The following is a 21,236-nucleotide window of genomic DNA, read 5'->3' as shown; positions in this document are numbered from 1 at the left end:
AAAGGTAAGAAGAAGAGATCCAGATGAGCAACAGCCTAGTACCAAGAAGAAGTTGGGTAGAAAAGGGGTCGTCATGACATGTAGTAAATGTGGGCAGTAAGGGCATAATATGAGGTTATGCAGGGTATTCAAAAACACATCCAAGTTCTAGGTAATTATGTTCAATTCCTTTAATTTTAATATCAGCAATGGCATTATCTTGTCAATTTATATGTTTATATTCATTTCAGACATCAAGTAGCTCAGCAGCCCCATCTGAGATAATGAGGAACATAAGGAGCAGAAGGAGCACAACTTAATGAGTTCTAATTTATGCATGTAGGTTAAGAGACCACCTCGGACAACAAATGGCTTTTTATTTGTGTTGTAAATACAACTTAGGTTTTATCTATCTTGTAAAATGTAGCTACTATATGACTATTTAGGGTAGTATATGTTGTTGAGTTGTGAAGTTGACCTTTTGTGACTACTATATGGCCAGGGTTGTTTATATCCTTTTTAGAGAAATTTATATATGTGGTGCCATGAATTGGGCACAATGGTATTGCATAGATGTATTTTGGATTTGTAAAAAGGTTATCATGTATTTAAATACTTGGACATATATTTTACAATGTATTTATCACTATATGCCTTAATAACAAGCTGATAAATACAAGCTGGTAAACATATTCACAGAGTTGAATATATACAAGAAAACATTCATAGAAGCTGCTAATCATATATATATACTACATACAAAGTTGATACAAGCATACTAACATTAGGGATATTGGCAGCAATCTCATTCTATCTACAAAGTTGATATAAGCATGCTATCGTCTTCATCAACTCTATTACATATATCATTAGGGATATTGGCAGCTATTATATTCTCCATTTGTCATCATTTTGTACATTAACAATACACATACAACAAATCCAACACAAATTATTTTCTTCAGTCTGGCCTTATCTTCCTCTAACGTTATAATATCTCTTAGTAGTCCACGTATAACCCTTGTTGAATGTTGACACATTGGTGGATCATACCATTGGAAGAATCCACATCCTTTTCTCACATTTTTCTACAAACATAAGCCAAAAAAAGTAAGAAACAATTAGTAACAATGGAATTAAGAAACCAAATTTCCTACTACATAATCATCTTAAATCAACATTTAACTTAACAATATCAAAGATGCAATATCTTTAGAATATAAAAATATGATCTTTTTTTTTTCTCTATGTTTTCTTCTACATATATTTAAAAAAATGTTTACAAAATTTTTAAATATTTTTCATAAATGCATAAAATATACCTTATATTTTGGATACCCATGAAATCTCCTTCCTGGGTTAATGTTAGTCCATGAAGTTCTTTCCACGACTGGTATTCCACAGTGGCAGAAAATTTCCTCCATCAATTTCTTTGTTTCTTAATATTCTTCAATGAAAATTCATTCATTTGCTGCAGCTTGAGTTGTAGTGTCTCCACGAGGTGATTTCTTTTGTAGCTTGAGCTACTTCGTCAACCTTCTCAAGTCCTACAGTACCTTTTCTCACCTTTCTGCAACTTTTTGTAACTTTCTGCAACTTAACTCATCCATTTCACAATTGGGGCTAAAAATCCATTTTTTATGCCCTAATTTCTAAGTTAAAAATAGTAAAATGACCTAATCTACACTCAGTTGATGATCACATGCACAGCACGTGGTTATTCCGTTAAACATTTTTGACAGAAAAACCAACGGTGCAAGGAAAATACAAGTTTGGGATGCAAAATGCCAGGAAAAATACTTTAGGGTGCAATGTATCAACCCTGATAAAGTTCAGAGTGCATAGCTGCCAATATCCCAAGTAATAAACCCTAAAAATTGAAGAGAAAACTGGCCATAGAATGTCAATTTCTTAATGTGGCCGAAATTTCATTCCCTTCCTAATTTTAATTTTGATTAATTAATTCATTTATTTTAAATTAGGAATTAATTAATTTACCATGAAAAAAAAAAAACTTTTCTAAGTTGATTTTTCCAGCAAATAAATAAATAAAAACCAAATAAAAGACTAATTGTCTAAAACAAAAAGTCAAAATCAAATTACGAAACTAGTTGACTAGTTTGACCACTAAGCTAATTTTGACCAAATTCCAGCTTGTAAAGGCTTCAAATAAGCTCCCATATGTCATATAGGATGCCAAATATGATTATTTATGGATCCAATATGTTTCCCTTGCTTGGAAAAAAGAAAAAATGTCAAATTAACAAAATACGGTAAAACCAGCAACAAATATAGCAAAATCGGCCAACTATTCCCTCTATGAGCAAATGCGCATTGTGGTTGCTTTTGATTCTAAATTGGCTTGATTCCATGACCTCTTAATGATATTCACTAAATCCATGAAGTGTTGGATCCATTCCATACTGTCCGAAGTCCATATTTGCACGAAAACAGCTACCTAGGTCTATCTCGGTCTCCACCACTGGGATGCTTAAAATAGGTTTTCTATCTTCAGGTATGAATAAGCCCTTTTGAGAATTGATAACTTCTTGTATAAAGGCAGCCAGGTTGTCCTTAAATCTTTTGGCTTGAGCCCTAGTGATCGGCCCCTACTTCATCTGTATTGGATTAGCACCCCAGCAGATCGTCAGTTATGCGGACACAGGTGGATTCTCATCAGGTTGCTTTCCATGTCCATTGAAGTTGTGGAATAAATGCTGTTATCAAAAACTACAAATCATTTTGCAAATCAACCAAGCATTTAGAATTTGTATTGCTTTCATTTGAAAAGCAATCCATGCTTCCTTTGAACTCACACTTACCCTCATGAGGATAAGCAATCTGAGGCTCCAATTAACTTTGACATCACGTTGAACAGTCGACCTATTTTTCTTTCAGGATCTTGTCATCTATGAATATTTTCATCACAGCAGCTTTTGCAACGGTTCTTTGTTCAGTTCTGCTGATTTAGAATGGAATTCTATGCGCAGAAAATTAAGTTCCTCACTAGAACTGCAGGAGTATTTGTTCTTGGAAATATAGCTGCACAATTTATTTTCAAAATTTTTAGCATTTTGCACTAATGAAATGACCTCTTCTTCACTACAATGGAGTTTCTCTCCACATAAAGTAATTGTTGCTTAAAATAGTTTTTAATCTGGATCAAACTGTTCAAGATATCATCAGCTTCCCCTTCCTGTGTTAATAGATTTGTGCATCCCGAAATATCTAAACCTCAGAAGCAATTTTACTCTCAAAAGCAGTTAACGTCTAATTTTTAACATTTGTAATAGAAAGTTGAAGCTGCTCACATAACTTATAGAATAGTCCATTCATCTTAGTGGCTGCAATTGAGTAGGAAATTTTTAAGATTTCTATGTGATTCTCTTGCTCTTTTGCTTTAGCATGAACTTTGCAAAGTTCATCATCAAGAAAGCAAGCTTTATCCTTAAAATTTTGCAACTCGTGGTCTAGGTATGCCATCTTGTTTTTGAGATTTATGCAACGAGACTGTAAATCAGTGGCAAAAACTTCTTTTTCTTTGATGAGAATATTTTTTTTTCTTCAGCTCCTCTTCAAGTTCACACACTTGGGATTTTAGCTTGCTTACTTCATATTTAGATTTCAAGGAAGATCATTGAGTTCATGTTGAAGATTTGAGTTTATTTAGTTTTCAAGTTCAAGACAATCTGTCTCTAGCTTCTAGACCTTCTGTCTTAAAAGTTTCACATTCTTCGAAAGTCTTCTCTATTAAATCATAAGCATCATAAGATTTTGCTTCCAATTTGATGATCTCTTTCTATTTTTCTGCTAGTTTAGAACTCCATTCTGCTTCAATTCCATTATAGTTTGGCTTCTAAAACTTCGATCTATCTCTATATCATGGTTTTCCTCCACTAGAGTTTTTTCAAGACTTTCCAAGTTTTCTTGGTCTTGAAACTGTTTACTCTGGAGTTCTTCAAATTGTGACTTAGCCACTGAGTTTGCTTGAAATGAAAAAAAAATAAATAAATAAATCTAACAGGGTTTTGTTTACATGGAAATGGTTGAGAATTTTTGTTTCTCTTCCCTTTTCCTTTGCCATGTGGAAGAAATTATTAGTAAGAGAAGCAAAGGATAATAAAGAAATTACTCACTTGTAGGGTAGTCCCATGGTTACATTTTTTCAATGGTAATGAAAACGGAGGAGAAGGTTTTGAAGTCATGTAGCTTGCCAAATTCGATGTTGCCTCTCCAAGTGTATCAAATCTAATTGGTCCCCATAATAATAATAATAATAAAGCCAGTTTAAATAATCTAGTGCAAGAAGTAAGTGATAATCAAAAAATGAAAAAGGAAAATTGAGCAGACTATGGCAACAACAAGCTTAATGACATATTGTTGTACATCTTTTGAAGCATCGTCCTGTGAAATCTAGACAGACTTTATGAGTAATTGAACCTTTAGAAAATGCAATTGGAATGGTTATTGTTGGCTGCCCGTGGTTTTTTCCCATCAAAGTTTTTCTACGTAAATTTACATGTGTTTTATTTTTATCCTTCTATCACTATTGTTCTTGTCACATTTTCGTAACCGAAAATGTGGGATATTAAGACCTGAAAAGCCTGTAAGTTAGAGAACTTGAACTCGAATCTATCTTAAGGTTTCTTATCAGACTTGGGATTGAGCATTTTGCTCAAACCTAAACAATTTGCTCTTTCCTTTTTTTTTTTTTTTTTATCACTAATCACTTCTTTTTCAATTTCATAGAAAGCCTGATATTTGTCACCACCACAAACACAAATGCACTTGCATTTGTGTGAGAAAGAGAAAAATGTCAGTCTATAGCTAGCATATACTACTAAACTAAAATATATAGGTAGGATCTTGGGTGGTCCTAACAAGTATTTTACACTTTTATATGTCCTTTCTAATAATTCTTTTTCTATTGCTTTTATACATTAGAAGAACTGTAAAAAAATATAGGAAAAGAATAAGTATTGAATAGATATGAGTGGGATGGTGACGAGAGGAGGCAGTGCTTGATCCTTGACATGATGAAAGGGAAGCTTCTGTGATTCTCGTTTGTAGAGTGTTGAGTAGTTGCTGCTGTTTTTCTGATTATATATAGACAAGACTATTGCTTTGTATAATTGGAATAACAATTGGCACTGTTAAATTCATTATTCTTGCATAAATAAAATGTTAAGCATTAAATTTTTTTGTTCTCTTAGGAATGTTGATTATGATGTTGTGGAAGCATAAAATTTATCTTAATTTATTTATTAATTAATTATTTAACTCGGTATATTTTTCTAGTTTAAATAAATAATTTATTTTAATTTATTAATCAATTAATTGTTTAATTTGTTATTATTTTCTATGTGAAAAAAATAAATTTATTTTATTTTTATTAATTAATTTTTTAACTTGCTGTTGCTTTTCTGGGGGAAAATAAAAAAAAATAATTGTCTTAGTTGAAGAAGATAAAAGAAAAAAAAAAAAGTAGAAAGAAAAAGAGAAAAATGTAGCTATGTTCTGGTTCTATTTGCCTCAGGGCTTTATGGTTCACAGTGTAAACATCTTATCTTATTAATATATTAAAATTGGATAGTTTTGTTAAGTGACAATCAATGAGAATTGTTTTCCCTCTAAAATTTTAATATATTAAAGTTTGATAGTTTTATCAAGTACCAGTATATGTACCAATCTATGGTGATTTTATTATTTAATGTATCAAGTATTATCTATAATTTTTTTTAAAAAAAAAAAATTGATACTGTTAAACTCTAATTTTTATTTTCTTAAAGTATACTATTAAACTCAAGTAAACTAATCTCAATTTCAAGGAACTCACGAAGATTAAAAACTGAACAAAGAAATTTTAAATTAAAAAATTGATAATTATCTATATTCTTATTAAACTTACGAAAAGACTATTGATTCTATTATTTAATATATTAAATATTATCTATAATTTAACATATAATATTTAATATATTTAATGATCTACTGTTCTAATATAATAGCTTCTGTGTATAGATAGGAAGTTTATGTCAACATTTTTCATTTTCCATAATACTTAAGTGCTGTAATTTTTTTCTGAGATTAATATCTTTTTAAAATAGCTTTAAAAATTAAATTAGTAAATCAGATTTTGGCTATAAATTTTAGGTACATAAAAGCAACCCTCAAACGAAACCTAAACTTCCAAAGGTGATTGTCATCTTTCTCAGTCATCTCATGAGAGATCAATATCATATAATTCTTATCCAAAATTTTAATATTATTAGTGCGTATTTGATAGTGTTTTTATTTTTTTATTTTTTTAACAACATTTTTTTTTATAACACTTATCTTAAAAAATGCTTTGTAAAAAAAAAAAAATGGTGGAATGTTTGGTTACATACAATAAAAGCTTTTAAAGTTGTATATGGTAATTTAATATTTTAACTGATGTATTGGATACTATTTTATTTTCACCTAAATCATTTGAAGTGCAATTAAAAAAAAAAAAAAAAAAAGGACAGTTCCTCTTTTTTGTTTTTGGGGTCGAACATGTTATCATGTAATATTTTACACAACAAATAAAATCTTTCATATTTGAGGTTGAGGGTTCAAAGTAGACCTAGTGACAAAAATAAAATAAAAAATAAATAAATAAATAAAGAAGAAGAAAAAATAGGGTAAGTAGAAAAAAGAAGATCCAAATGCTAGATCTTCAAAATAAAAATGCATACACGGTTTTAATCCACCACCAAAACAGATAAAGAAGTTAGACTTTTTGCTTTCCTTTCTTTAACTTTGAAAATTCCCAATATTCTAATAAAAGACTAAAAGAATGCAAACCTTAACATTACATATAGCACAAAAGGACAAGAAAAGAAATACATCGTACAGATAAAGATATAGATATTATAGCACAATATGGCTTTCAACCCGGTTTCCCTGGTAACAAAACACATTTCCTGGCATTCTCTGTACTTTTTTGCTATTGGCTTCGAGTAATTACAAAGATTTCTCTCCCATCTAATTCTCTCAATTATCTATAATCAAAGCCTATAGAAGGTGTAAATTAAATTAAATATCAATATAATTTAATTTGTTATTTTTGACACAAGGCCAGCAGCAGATGCTTTTAATGTACCAATAGCATGCCAAGGTACATGCTCACGTATATCAGATTGCAGTCGTACTGCATTGGTAAAGGATTTTTAAAAGGGGTGCTCATTATTTTAGGGGTGAAGGTTAGCCATCTAATAATTTTATATAGTATTAAAATAATATTTATGAAATATATCATAATTATAATAATTATTTTATTTCAAGTGATAAATAATTTATTATTTTTTTTATATATTTTTGTTCATAATATTTTATTTATATTCATTATCGTTTATTATAAATCAGTTGCTTAAAAGAGATATAATATATATTCAATATTTTAGTAATTTTTATAATTAATTTTATAATTGATTGATTAAATAAGTTAATTTTTAATTTTTAATTTTTTTTAATTTTTTAAATAAATTTCTATCCATTTGCATTAGCTTTTATTGATATTTAATACTTTCCAATATTTTCAAATAAATTTGGTATTTTGAAGCCTCAAAATTTTTGTGGATACTGAAATTTTGAATAAGGTATAAATATCACTTTTGCCAAGATCGAAAAGTGTTTTAGCACCTTACTGGCATAAAGGATGTTGGAGCCCAATGTGAATCCAGCACCTCTGCTGAAAGGCAATGCTGATCCTTCCATTGGCAGCAAAAAACTGTTAACTCTAACAAAGGAACCAAGAAGATGGGGTTTATTGGTAAATTTAATTCTGATTGGACTGTATAGAATTAATTTGATGTTGTAAAAAAAGCCTTTTCATGTCATAAACAATTTTTATTCAAGATTTTAATTTTTTTATATAAAATATAAATATCACTCCCCATAAAAATAGGATATATATTTCAAATAAAAACCGCAGAATTTATAAAAATAGGATTTTGAAAAATTAAATTCAAAATTAAGATGAAACAGAAATGCACACACACACACACACACACACACACACACACACACACACACACACACACATATATATATATATTTCAAAATATAAAATCTAAATATAAAAACATATACAAAGTAATCCATTAATTACCAAAATAGACGAGATTAAAATTTTTTTCTTTCCTTCTTTGACATGAAAATTTCAAGTATTTTAATAAATGATCAAGATTACAGAACTTATTATATAAACAAGGACGAGAAACAAAATTCATATAGATATTAGCACAATTTGTATTTAACAAAAAAAAAAAAAAAAGAAAAAAAGAAAAAGAAGAAGAGTTATTTAGCACAATATGGCTTCCAATCAGGTTTCTGCTGTAACCAAAATCATTTTGTTGGGTATTCTCTGTATTTCCTTGCTATTGGCTTCAGGTAACAAAGACTTCTCCCCCATCTCACTCTCACAAATAAAAAAGCCATATTACGTCACTAAAGGTTCACCCTGCCCTGTTAAGCTATATTCAATAATTTCCCCGAAACAACCTTTAATTGTACTTTATTAATATTGTTTTACTATATAAGTCTACGGTGTTGTTCAAATAGGATTTTATTATTGTCAATAAACCAATATTACATTACTAACTAATTATTTTAAATTTTAGCACTTGAAGTGAATGTAAATTGAACAGCATGCCAAAATTTAATAATCAAATGTTGTTGTTAATGCGTTAATTATGTTGGCAGGACCAGCAGCGGACGCCCAAAAATTAATATGCATAAAGACATGCAGTGAGGTAAATTGCAATGATTGGTGCAGAAATAATGGCTATCCAAAGGGTGGTGGTTGTTATATTAGTGGGACCGATCCCAAAGGAATATGTTGCTGTTTTGGATAGCTTTTCATCAATTTAGGGTTTTTCCCCCTAATAAATCTCTAAGGCTAGCTTTAAATATCTTTCTAGGTTTGCAACTATATATTTATATAATAAATCGCTAGCTTCAAATATCTTATTAAACCTTTTGAGTTGATAATTTTATATATTTTTGTTTTATTATTTATTTTTATATGAAGTAGTCAAACTTGGCCTTTGCCTTTTGTTTGTGCATATTTGCTGTGTGATTTGAATACAAGAATGAATGCCTTAACACACAAGCTAACATCACATATATTTGCTGATCATAACTTTGTGGCTATATTCTGAGTTTACCAGGAAGAAAAAAAATATAATTAAGGAAAAAAAATAAAAAAGGCAATGCTTGGCAATTCCATTTTGAGAGCAGCAATAAAAATGAAAATCAACTAACAGATCAAGATCCCCAGTGGCTAGTGGGTTTTACTAAAACCATTTCTTTTAATTGTTCTTGAGTTTCCTTGGAAGCTGCTCACGATCAGCTTCAACTTCTGCATATTTAAGGCTTATGTCGTAGCAGCTTTTGCATATATCTCTTAGCAGCTTGGAAATGTTAATTTCTTCAGTAACATGTCCTGTAGTTTTCCTGCTTTCTGGTATGGAAGTGAAGCACTTGCACCATAAAATACCATTTGAAGGAGTAACCACAGCGTTGGAGCTTGAATAATTTAACTGTTTTTGTATCAAATTAATTGCAACCAGATAGATTGTTTTACCATGTACAAGAAACAAAATGCTTAAAATTTGTCAATAATGCTCTTGCTTGTCATACTTAAATGGACTAACTGGAATATTCAAATTATAAATATTTGTACATATTTCAGCCTACCTCTCAAGTTAGGGATTTGTATCTGTCATTTGCATTTTTAAGCCTTAGTAAGCTCACTCTCAAGAACCTTGATCTTTGACGAGGGACAATTTCATTAGCATGAGAATTTCCAATTTCCAATTTCACAATCTTGTTTCTTATCAACCTTAAAGATATGGAGAATAAACTAAACCGCATTGTTAAAATAGAAGGCATTTCTAGTAAAACTGTTTAAAAGGCCTAATTTGAACATTCTTTTTTAAGTGATCATTAAGAAATGAATTCAAGTAGAAGCTGTCCTTGAAGTTTATCTATGTCTGGCTTTCCTTGACCATCTGAAAATAGCTGTGCCTGATCAATTTTCATAGTTGAAAATTTTATAAGAAGGTTTCTATTTTTATCTTTCTTGATCTGGCATATTTTAGCAGCCAAGGTTACAATATGTTTCAATATGATATCGAACAAATATGAAAGGCATACATATCTTATACGTACCAGTGAATTCTTCGACTTGTCATGGATGGAAGTACTTGTTGTTTCCTTTCAAAATGATGAGGGAGATTTCCCCTTTCAGACTCCATTTGGTCTTGTCTTAGTTCTAACAGAATTCTCAACTCCTCTTTAAGATCTTGTTGAAGATTTCTTCAAGCAGTCCGCTTTCTCCTCTTGAAGGCAACTTATCCTCCTTTGAAACTCGCTATTCATCTGAACTTTTTTCCTCGAGGATGGCTTTACTAAGTCTGCAGGCCTCTAATTCAGACAGACTTCTCCATACTATATTCTTCATGGTCTCCATGTAATGCTTGGAATGAAGCTTCTAGCCTTTGCTTCTCTGATGGTGCTGCATAGAAAGCTCTCTTAAGCACGAAAACTTCATGCTGGAACACTTCCACTTTCTGCAGTTGAACTATCAGTTAGGGAATTTCATCTTCTAGTTTCTACTTATCATACTCCGTAGCTTTGAGTTCTAACTAGAGCCTCGTAACAGTGTTCTCCAATTTCTCTTCATCAAATTTAACACCTTTCAACATCTTTATTACTCCTTTCATGATCAACCATCAAAATTTCCCTGTGTTTGGAGACAGCGAGTTCACTTAATAGCCTTATTAACCTTCACTTCAGATTCCAAACTAAGGAGAACAAGCTTGGTCTCATATAGCTTAATTTACCCTTGGATTTCTTGAAGAGCAACTTCAAGAAAGGTTCTATCTGCATTCAAACAATAGGCTTCGAGTACCAATCCTGAACCTGTTCTCACATTTTGGTCGTGAGTTGTAGATATCTGCTTGATAATGTTTTCAACCTCTCTTTTCAGTTTATTAGCTTCAACTGTTTCCTTTTAGTACATCTTATTGAACTGGCTCTCCTCCAAAGCAAGTTTCTCTTTCAAATGTTCCCTTTCGAGAAAAGTCCATCTAGCCCTAAATTTATAGCTTTCTCTTTTAAGTTTATTCCTTCAAGCATTGATGAAGATTTTACTTCTAAATCTTCAATTTCATTCAGCATATCAAAAAAGTACTTCTATGATTCCCTCAGTTCAGCTTCTAAGACTACCCAAAGCTCTTCTAAATCCATATTATGCTTTCTTAGTTCTCCATTTGATTTCTGAAGCAAACTATGCTCCTCGATTGGACTTTTGGCTGTAGCTTGTATTTTCAGATAGTCTATTTTCATAAACTCACACTCCCCATGAGCTTCTAACCATTACATTTTCATGTCTAGCCATTTTTGTTTCATATCAGCCTTCTGCTATTCCATTTCATTTTCCAATCTTCTAATCTCATCCTGGAGATTCATAGGATTTGATTCCAAGTTTTGTAGTACAAAATGAATCGAGTCTCACTGTTTGCTTCTTTGCTTTTCTTCAGCTTCACTGACAAATTAACAGTTGATTCTTGCTGAAACTTTAACTCATCTTCCAATTCCTTTAGTGTATCATCCATTTGCTTAGCTCTTGCTTCATCCAATGAAATATTCAGCTGTTCGATTTCTTGCTTCGTGTTGTCACATTCCATATACAATTCGAAAAAGTCCTCCTTTTCGAATTGATTAGATAGTTCCTCTCAACTTTTCTAGATCAATCATTAGCTTTCTGAGTGTTTTGTTCCCACATGTTGGCATCTGCCTTGAGCAGCCCAATTGTAGCTTATGCAGCATCTAGGAGGTCTTTAGATGAAACAGTTTTCTATAATGGAAATAAAGAAGCATTCGAAACTTGTCCCAAATCTTCTCTTTGCTTTTGATAATGGCTTCCCGAGCCTGAGACTTTCGAAGAAGAGGTTGAGATACTTGATCTAGAATGATTAGTTAAAAAAGTTAGTGCCATTTGAATCCTTCCTTCCATTTAGATCAATTAGTTTATCTCTTGGTGAAGATTTTTCTTTGTGCAAAGAGTCCTTTATGGAGATAAAGCTTCGACAAGAACTTGATGCTAAGAAACTTTTATCGTGTAACAAAGAAGAAAATTTGTGTTAGGCAAATGATATAGAAGTCGAAGGCTATATACCAAAGTAAAATATATATTATATATACATATACATGTATATTATACCCTATCTAGGCTAACATAATGAATGCTAGCATTTTGAAATTAGATGCATGATTTTCATATTTTTAGCATATATATCAATCAACTTGTCAGAGTGCATTTCTTTTCTTCTGTGTCTTGTGAAATTGGAAATGATTTTATTACAAAAATAGGAAACAAGGCTAGCTGACTATGAAATTATTCATGTCGAAAGCAAGGTACATAAACGTGCCCTCTATAGTTCTCTAAGACTATTTGTATTTTCCCAGTGATTATTTATGAAGATCAAGCACTCCTGGTGAATGCACCGTCAAATACATCTGATTTATTATCTGTGTCATCATAATCAACATTCAATCTCCTCCATGTATGAATTTGAGTCTTCCTATTAGAGTTGGTGATCCGAATTCTTATTGATCCGACCTGAAAAGCTTGCGGTATGACCCATTTGGTGAATTTATTTTGAGAAAAAAAATGGGCCTCTGTGGTGATAGCGGAGGTCAAGGGCCAGGGGACCTTTCCAATTTTTAAGTTTATTCTATCCGTACAATATATATATATATATTTTTTTTTTTTCAAGGGTTTTTTCGGAAGTTGTAGTTTTGCAGGTCTATTTGCTCACCTTTTTTGTAACAATATTCATAAATAAAAAGCTTTACCTCTTTTTGCCCGTGGTTTTTTCCCACCAAGGGTTTTCCATGTAAATTTATGTGTGCTTTGTTTTATTTTATTGCTATTGTTTTTGTTCTACTTTTCGTAACAAGTGGTATCAAAGCTAGGCTTGATTTCGACAATGGTATCTGTGAAGTATGATATTCCACTATTGGATCGCGACACCAGGTTTGCGTTATAGGAGGTTAAGATGCGGGCTGTTCTTGCGGAGATGGATTTGAAAGATGCGTTATTAGGGTTTGATAAAATGCCCTCATCTTGGACCTCGTAGGAGAAACAATGGAAGGATCGTAAAGCCCTAACTCAAATTCAATTTCATCTCTCTAATCAGATGCTGCAGGACATTTTGAAGGAGAAAACTGCTGCTATATTATGCCTAAAATTGGAGCAATTGTGCATGATGAAAAGTTTGACTAGCAAAATGCATCTGAAGCAGCGATTGTATTCTCATCGTATGTCTGAAGGTACGTCCTTGGTTGATCACTTAACTGTCTTTAAGGAAATTGTTGCTGATTTAGAGGCTATGGAGGTTAAGTACGATAATCAGGATTTAGGGTTGATTTTTCTATGTTCGCTACCTTCTTCATATTCAACTTTTAGAGATATGATTTTATATAGTCGTGATACTCTTACTTTGGAAGAGGTTTATGATGCTTTATTCTCTAAGGAAAAGATGAAGCAGCTTGTAGTGGGATCTGAGACTCAAGTAGAAGGTTTTGTTATTCGAGGCAGGACGTAAAAGAGGAATTTTGGTGGTGACGGTAGAGGCAGATCAAAATCAAGTAATAAGGAAAAGATGTGTCGGTACTGCAAGAAAAAAGGACACATTAAATCAAAGTGTTATAAATTACAGAACAAGAATAAGAGGGCTACTGCTAATCAAATGGGAAGACAATCAGACATTTCTAGTCAAGCCAATGTTGCAGAAGATAATTACAGTGATGGAGAGCTCCTTATCATTTCTGATAATAACTCAAAACCGTGTGATGAGTGGATTCTAGATTCTAGCTATACGTTTCATATGTGTCCCAATCGGGATTGGTTTTCAACATATGAAATTGTATCTAAGAGTGCTGTGTTGATGGGAAATAATGCATCTTGTAAGATTGCAGATGTTGGAACAGTCAGAATTAAGATGTTTGATGGAGTTGTCAGGACACTGGGGGATGTGAAACATGTCCCAGATTTGAAAAGGAATCTTATCTCATTGAGTACCCTTGATTCAAAGGGGTACAAGTACACTGGTGAAGGTGGAGTTCTAAAGGTTAGAAAATGTGCTCTCGTTGTGGTGAAAAGGCAGAGAAAATCTGCCAAGTTATATGTCTTATAGGGCTCTACTGTTACAGGTGATGCAGCTGTTGGTACGCACTCTTTGTCAGATTCTAATGTCACTAGACTTTGGCATATGCGTCTTGGTCATATGAGTGAGAATGGTATGGCTAAGTTGAGTAGAAAAGGACTTCTTAGCGGTCAGAGTATTAGTAAATTGGAGTTTTGTGAGCACTGTGTCTTTGGGAAGCAAAAGAGAGTCAGATTCACAAAAAGCATCCACAACACCAACGGGATACTTGATTATATACATTCTGACCTATAGGAACCATCTAGAGTGCTTTCTAAAAGAGGTGCTAGTTATATGTTGACCATTATTGATGATTTCTCTAGAAGACTTTGGGTGTTCTTTTTGAAACAGAAGAGTGAAGTTTTGGCTATGTTTAGAGATTGGAAGACCATGATAGAGAAGCAAACGTGGAAGTAGATAAAACATTTGCGCACAAACAATGGCTTGGAGTTTTGTTCTGACGAGTTTAATGTCTTATGCAAGTCAGAAGGAATTATGAGACACCATACTGTAACATCCCACATCGGTTGGAAAGGGGAACGAAGCATGGCTTATAAGCGTGTGGATACCTTTCCCTTCAAGAGGCCTTTTCCTGTGACCCACCGTTGTTATGGGGTCGGGAAGAGCAAAACCGTGCGGGCTGGGCCCAAAGCGGACAATATCTTGATGCTGGTGGTCTGGGCTGTTACAGTGGTATCAGAGCCGGACCCAGATCAGTGTGCCAGCTAGGACGCTGGGCCCTAAGGAGGGTGGATTGTAACATCCTACATCGGTTGGAAAGGGGAACGAAGCATGGCTTATAAGCGTGTGGATACCTTTCCCTTCAAGAGGCCTTTTCCTGTGACCCACTGTTGTTATGGGGACGGGAAGAGCAAAACTATACGGACCGGGCCCAAAGCGGACAATATCTTGATGCGGGTGGTCTGGGCTGTTACAATACAGTTCGTCAAACTCCACAACAAACGGTGTAGCAGAGCGGATGAATAGGACTATAATGGAGAAAGTACGATGCATGCTTTCTAATGCTGGTTTACCAAAGTCGCTTTGGGCTGAAGCGGCTTCTACAGCTTGTTTTCTTATTAATCGGTCTCCTTCAATTGCTATTGACAAAAAGACTCCTCTAAAGGTATGGTCTAGTACTCCTGTTGATTACTCTAATTTGAAGATTTTTGGATGTCCTGCATATGCTCATGTTGATAATGGGAAATTGGAACCTACATCTATTAAGTGTGTTTTTCTGGGTTATAAGTTTGGTGTGAAAGGATATAAATTGTGGTGTTCTAAATCTGGTAAGATCATAATTAGCAAAGATGTTGCTTTTAATGAAAATGCTATGCTGCGAGACTTGTCTTATAGTGATTATTATGATACAAGTCAGCAGAAATTGAGTACACAGGTTAAGTTTTAGATTGGGTCAGGATCTACATCAGAGTTGACACCTCAACCTAGTTCAGAGACACATGGTGGTGCTATCTTTACACCACCACCTCCAGCACCAGAGTATTCAATCGCTAGGGACAGGCCTAGAAAAGATGTTAGACCTCCACAGAGATATGCTGAGGCTGATTTTGTTGCCTATGCCTTGAATGTAGCAGAGAGTATTGATTCAAGTGAAAAATCTTCTACTTGTTCAGAGGCAGTTAGTTGTGATGATTCTGGCAGGTGGATGATTGCTATGCAGGAAGAGATAGAGTCTCTACATAAGAATGGCAAATGGGAGTTAGTAAGATTGCCCAAGGGTAAGAAAGTTGTTCGTTGCAAATGGGTGTTCAAAAGAAAGGAAGGGATACCTAGAGTTGAAGAAGCTAGATATAAGGCAAGACTAGTTGCAAAGGGTTATAGTCAAGTTCCAGGTGTTGACTTTACATATGTGTTTTCACCAATTGTAAAGCATAGTTCAATTAGAGCTTTACTTGGTATTGTGGCTTTGCATGATTTTGAGCTTGAGCAGTTAGATGTGAAGACAACATTCTTACATGGTGAAATTGAGGAGAACATCTATATGCAACAACCAAAGGGCTTTGTAGTTTCAGGTAAAGAGGATTATATGTGCTTATTGAAAAAGTCCCTTTTATGGTCTGAAATAGTCTCCCAGGCAATGGTACAAAAGGTTTGTATTCATTTATAATCTCTAATGGTTTTAAGAGATGTAGTTATGATAGTTGTGTTTATTTTAAGAGGAGTGGTGATGGGTCATTTGTTTACTTACTCTTGTATGTAGATGACATGCTGATAGCAGCAAAGGATAAGAGAGAGATAAGAAATGTTAAAGCCCAACTTAGTAGAGAGCTTGAGATGAAAGATTTGGGAGTGGAGAAGAAGATTCTAGGAATGGAGATTCTTAGAGATAGACAAGCAAGCAGATTGTATCTAAGTCAGAAAGGCTATATTGAGAAAATTCTTAGTAGATTCAATATGCAGAATGCCAAACCTGTTAGTACACCATTAGCATCTCATTTCAGGCTTTCATATGCTTTATCTCCATAATCAGATGATGATGTTGACTATATGTCTCGAGTTCCATATTCTAGTGCAGTGGGATCTCTTATGTATGTTATGGTTTGTTCATGTCCAGATTTGGGATATGCAGTTAGTGCAGTTAGTAGATACATGGCGAACCCTGGTAAAGAACATTGGAAAGCAGTTCAGTGGATTTTCATATACTTGCGTGGCTCTTCTGATGTTTGTTTGCAGTTTGGGAGGACTAGAGTGGAGTCATTGGGTATGTAGATTCTGATTTTGCTAGAGATTTGGATAAAAGAAGATCTCCCACTGGGTATGTGTTTATTGTTGTTGGCTATGCTATTAGTTGGAAAGCTACTTTGCATAATATAGTTGTGTTGTCAACTACTGAGGCAGAGTACATGGCTATTACTAAGGTTTGTAAAGAAGCTATTTAGTTGAAAGGATTATTTGGTGAACTTAGTGATGATTTGCAAATTACCACAGTTTTTTGTGACAGTCAGAGTGCAATCTTTCTCACGAAAGATCAAATGTTTCACAAGAGGACAAAGCATATAGATGTTTGGTATCATTTTGTACGCGATGTTATTGCTTATGGTGATATTGTTGTCAGCAAAGTGAGTACTCATGATAATCCTGCTGACATGATGACAAAGGCACTTCCAATAGCCAAGTTTGAGCATTGCTTGGACTTGGTTGGTGTTCGTTGCTAAGCTTTGGCTTTTGTGGAAAAGGATGGAAACTTTTATTGAAGATTGGAGTTTTGTGTTTTTTATTCCTTGTATTGAATTCATGTCAAGGTGGAGATTGTTAGAATTGGTGACCCAAATTCTTGTTGATCCGACCTGAAAAGCTGGCAGTGAGACCCATTTGCTAAATTTATTTTGAGAGAAAAAATGGGTCTCTATGGTGGTAGCGAAGGTTGAGTGTCAAAACCCATCCAAGATCTCTCATTGGAACCCTAGACAAGCCTTGATCTCAGGAAAACCCTATTGGACCCTCCAATGGAAAATCCGGCAGAACCTCCCCTAAAGGTTGGACTTACCACAAGTTCCCTGCACTGAAAACACACTTTTATATACACCATCTTATTCCTCCCACCTTACTACAACTTAATTCCACAAATTTACAGCACTTCAAATGAATAACAGGAAATCAATGCATAGTTAAATATATAAACGTCCAAAACAGTATACAGAGCTTTATCAAGATACAATTAAATATGAAATTTAATACAACAAAGGATAAAAGAAACAATACAAGATAGTGAAGAAAAGTAAGGCTCCTTGAACTTTCAGCAACGAATAAGACATCGAACTCACCTCCGGACGATCAACATCTACTAACCTGGGTCTAGGGAAACGGAATTTAAAAACATGAGATGCTAATCATCTCAGTGAATGATCCTAACTACGACATAGTTATAATAATAATAACAATATAACGATATGATGAACTTGATTAATTAATAATAAATAATCAAATAAATAATAAGTAGTTGAAATATTGTTTTTTCTCAAAACCTCACAGTTCACTCAGTTGGAAAAGTTTTCCTTTTTAAAACATTTTCACAAAACCCAATAATTGTACCCCAAAAATCAAGGAATAATTAATTAAATAAATTATAAATAAAATATATTAAATTAAAGATCTAGAATATATAATAAGAAACAAGAATAATTTTAATAACAACTATTAAATTGTACACAAAATGTCATAAATAAAATAAGCAAAATTATAATAAATTTACGTTAAAAATAATCAAGAAAATATTAAATTAAATGGAATACAGTAATTTAGAATGCACATAAAATAAAAATATTAATTTAAAACTTAATAGTTTACATTGGAAACACTTTAAAAACCAATTATTAAATTTAGAATAAGATATTATAAGATGAAATAAAATAAAATCATAAATAAATTTGTATTAAAGAAATTTGGCATAAAACAAAAATAAACTCAATATATAAATTATAAAATTTATTATTTAAATTAATGAAATAACCAAAGAAACATTTTAATACATTTTAAACCTCAATTTAAAATAGATAAAAGAATACAATAAAATTCATATTAAAATCTCAAAATTTAAATAAATAATATCAACATGGTAAAATAAAATTCTAAAACACCAATTTAAAATAATTGATAAAAATATGAATAAATACATTTTAGAAAGTATTAGTTTGAAATAAACAATAAAACAAAATTAAATATGTTTAATTTTAAATACGATTTTAAAGCATTTTGGTTTGAAATTCATATCGAGAAAATAACTTAACGCACCACACGATATACCAGTGATGTCCTATGATATACAGCGTCCCGGGCACCGTCTGGCAGGAAGTTAAAGATAGAAACTTGCATACGGTCACTTCGGTGTCCCGACAGTGTCGCTACTTAAACCCTCATCCCGGCCTTGGAGGGGGGAGGCTATGACCAATATCAAACTTGCCTGCCCTCAGTCCAATAGCAACTCATGAGAGACATTACAACCTATGCGCTTATCCACATATACAATACAAAACACCAGTACTGTATGAGTGTATCTAAAATCAGTTACTAAATTTATTATTAAAATACCAAGGTTTTCTAAAATTTACCGTGAGAATTATACCATTTTTCAAACCCACATTCTCTTAAATCCTCATCATAAATCCATCAATATAATTATACAATTTTTCCAATACCATAAAATCAATTAGATAACATTTCAAGTGCATATATATTTTGAAAGCACCATGACTTAAACCAATATTTTTCTTGAAATCTTTAAAATCAAATCATACCAAAAATAATATTAAAACCACATGAAATTCATATATCCTTAAAATCATGCAAACACATTTATTATGCATTATAAAATCAACATCAAACTCAACAATAATTTATTAAAAACCTTAAACCATAATTCCTTTAAAATCTCTAATATATTTTTGGCAACAACACATATATTAAAACCATCATAAATTGGCATTGTAAAATTAAATGGAAATTCCTTCAGATATTAAACATATATTAAAATTCACATGAAAGCATTTCTAATTACACAATATTCCAACAATAAAATTTAACAATTACTAACAAAATCCCACATCCATAAAATTCTTGAAATCAAAATATTTCTTAATGTACAAATAATTATATTTCAATCAATTTTGGCATCAAAATTCCAAATATAAATTTACTAAATATTTAACACATGAAATATAATTTCCAAATATATAACCAACACAAAAATATATACAATTTATCAACCCAAAATAATTTTGAAGGTGGGTCACTCACCTCGAGCATGCAATTCAACTAAGATCCTCCATAGAATCGATTCTACAATTCACACATGTTCCTAGAACATTGACAATACACAAACCAATTAAATTAATATTTTAATCTGATAAATTATACACGGTTATCCGGAGGATTTAAGACAAATGTTAACCAAAATTTGCAAATAATATATCGAAATGAAGCTTACAACACGAGGACTAAGGATTGACCCTTACCTTCCAGAGATCGGACCCGAGGTGGTCGGAATCTCGCTAAGAAGGTTTCAATTTTTAGGTCCTCAGATCTCACAAACTATCGTGAATTGGAGGAAACGGATCTCGTATTTGGGTTCAGGGTGTTTGGATTAGTGGAAAAAGGTGGGCGATGTGATCCGCAACTTGTCGGAAATCAAATTTTCCGACGAGCCTCCGTAGTCATCGGAAACCATCACCGCCGGCGGCGCGTCTGGTGGCCATTAGCCATGATTTTTTTTTTGGAGGAAAGGTAGATCGAAGAACAGGTGAACGGATGGGACCAGCAGTGAGGCAAATGGATGCCGGGATAGGGAAAAATCTGGGTTTGAAGCAATCGGTGCCGCCGCCGGAAAAAGCCTCGATCCGAGCGCATCGGCGGTCGGCTGGCCATGGGATTTTGTGGGCTAGCCGGAAATGAGGAGGCCAAGGTGGTGGGATGGTGCATGTACGGAAATGGTGGCCGGAATGGAAGAAACGGCAGTGGTCGGTTGGTGGTGGCTCTCTCTCTCCTCCCCGCTCTCTCTCTCTCTTCTCACACGGCGCACACATGAGTTTGAGCCAATAAAAAACCACCCTGTGGGTGCCACTGTGCACTCACGGGAATGGCTGAGATTTTGACACATGGCACGTACTATGCAAACGTTTTACAAAAGCATAAAATAATAATAAAATAATACGATATTCGAAAAACTTTACAAGTTCATAACTTTTTAACGAAATGTCCAAATTAGGTGTGCCACTAGTCTATGAATTCGTACCGATGAGTACTTCGTAATGGTGCCTCAATCAACCTAGAATTCTTGGAGAGTCAAAAAGTCAAAGTTTGACCCTTCTCGATCAACGACGGTCAACTTGAGAAATTTCCGGCATACTTCTGGACGTGGTGTTACATCAAGGGCCAAGGGAACTTTCCAGTTTTAAAGTTTATTCCGTTCGTACAATATATATATATATATATATATTTTCGGGGGTTTTTTCGGAAGTAGTAGTTTTGCAGCTCTATTTGCTCACCTTTTTGTATCAATCT

This window comes from Ziziphus jujuba, chromosome 8, assembly GCF_031755915.1.
Source record: "Ziziphus jujuba cultivar Dongzao chromosome 8, ASM3175591v1".
Taxonomy (NCBI): domain Eukaryota; kingdom Viridiplantae; phylum Streptophyta; class Magnoliopsida; order Rosales; family Rhamnaceae; genus Ziziphus; species Ziziphus jujuba.
The sequence above is the reverse complement of the archived record's forward strand: the minus strand, read 5'-3'. Positions refer to the sequence as shown.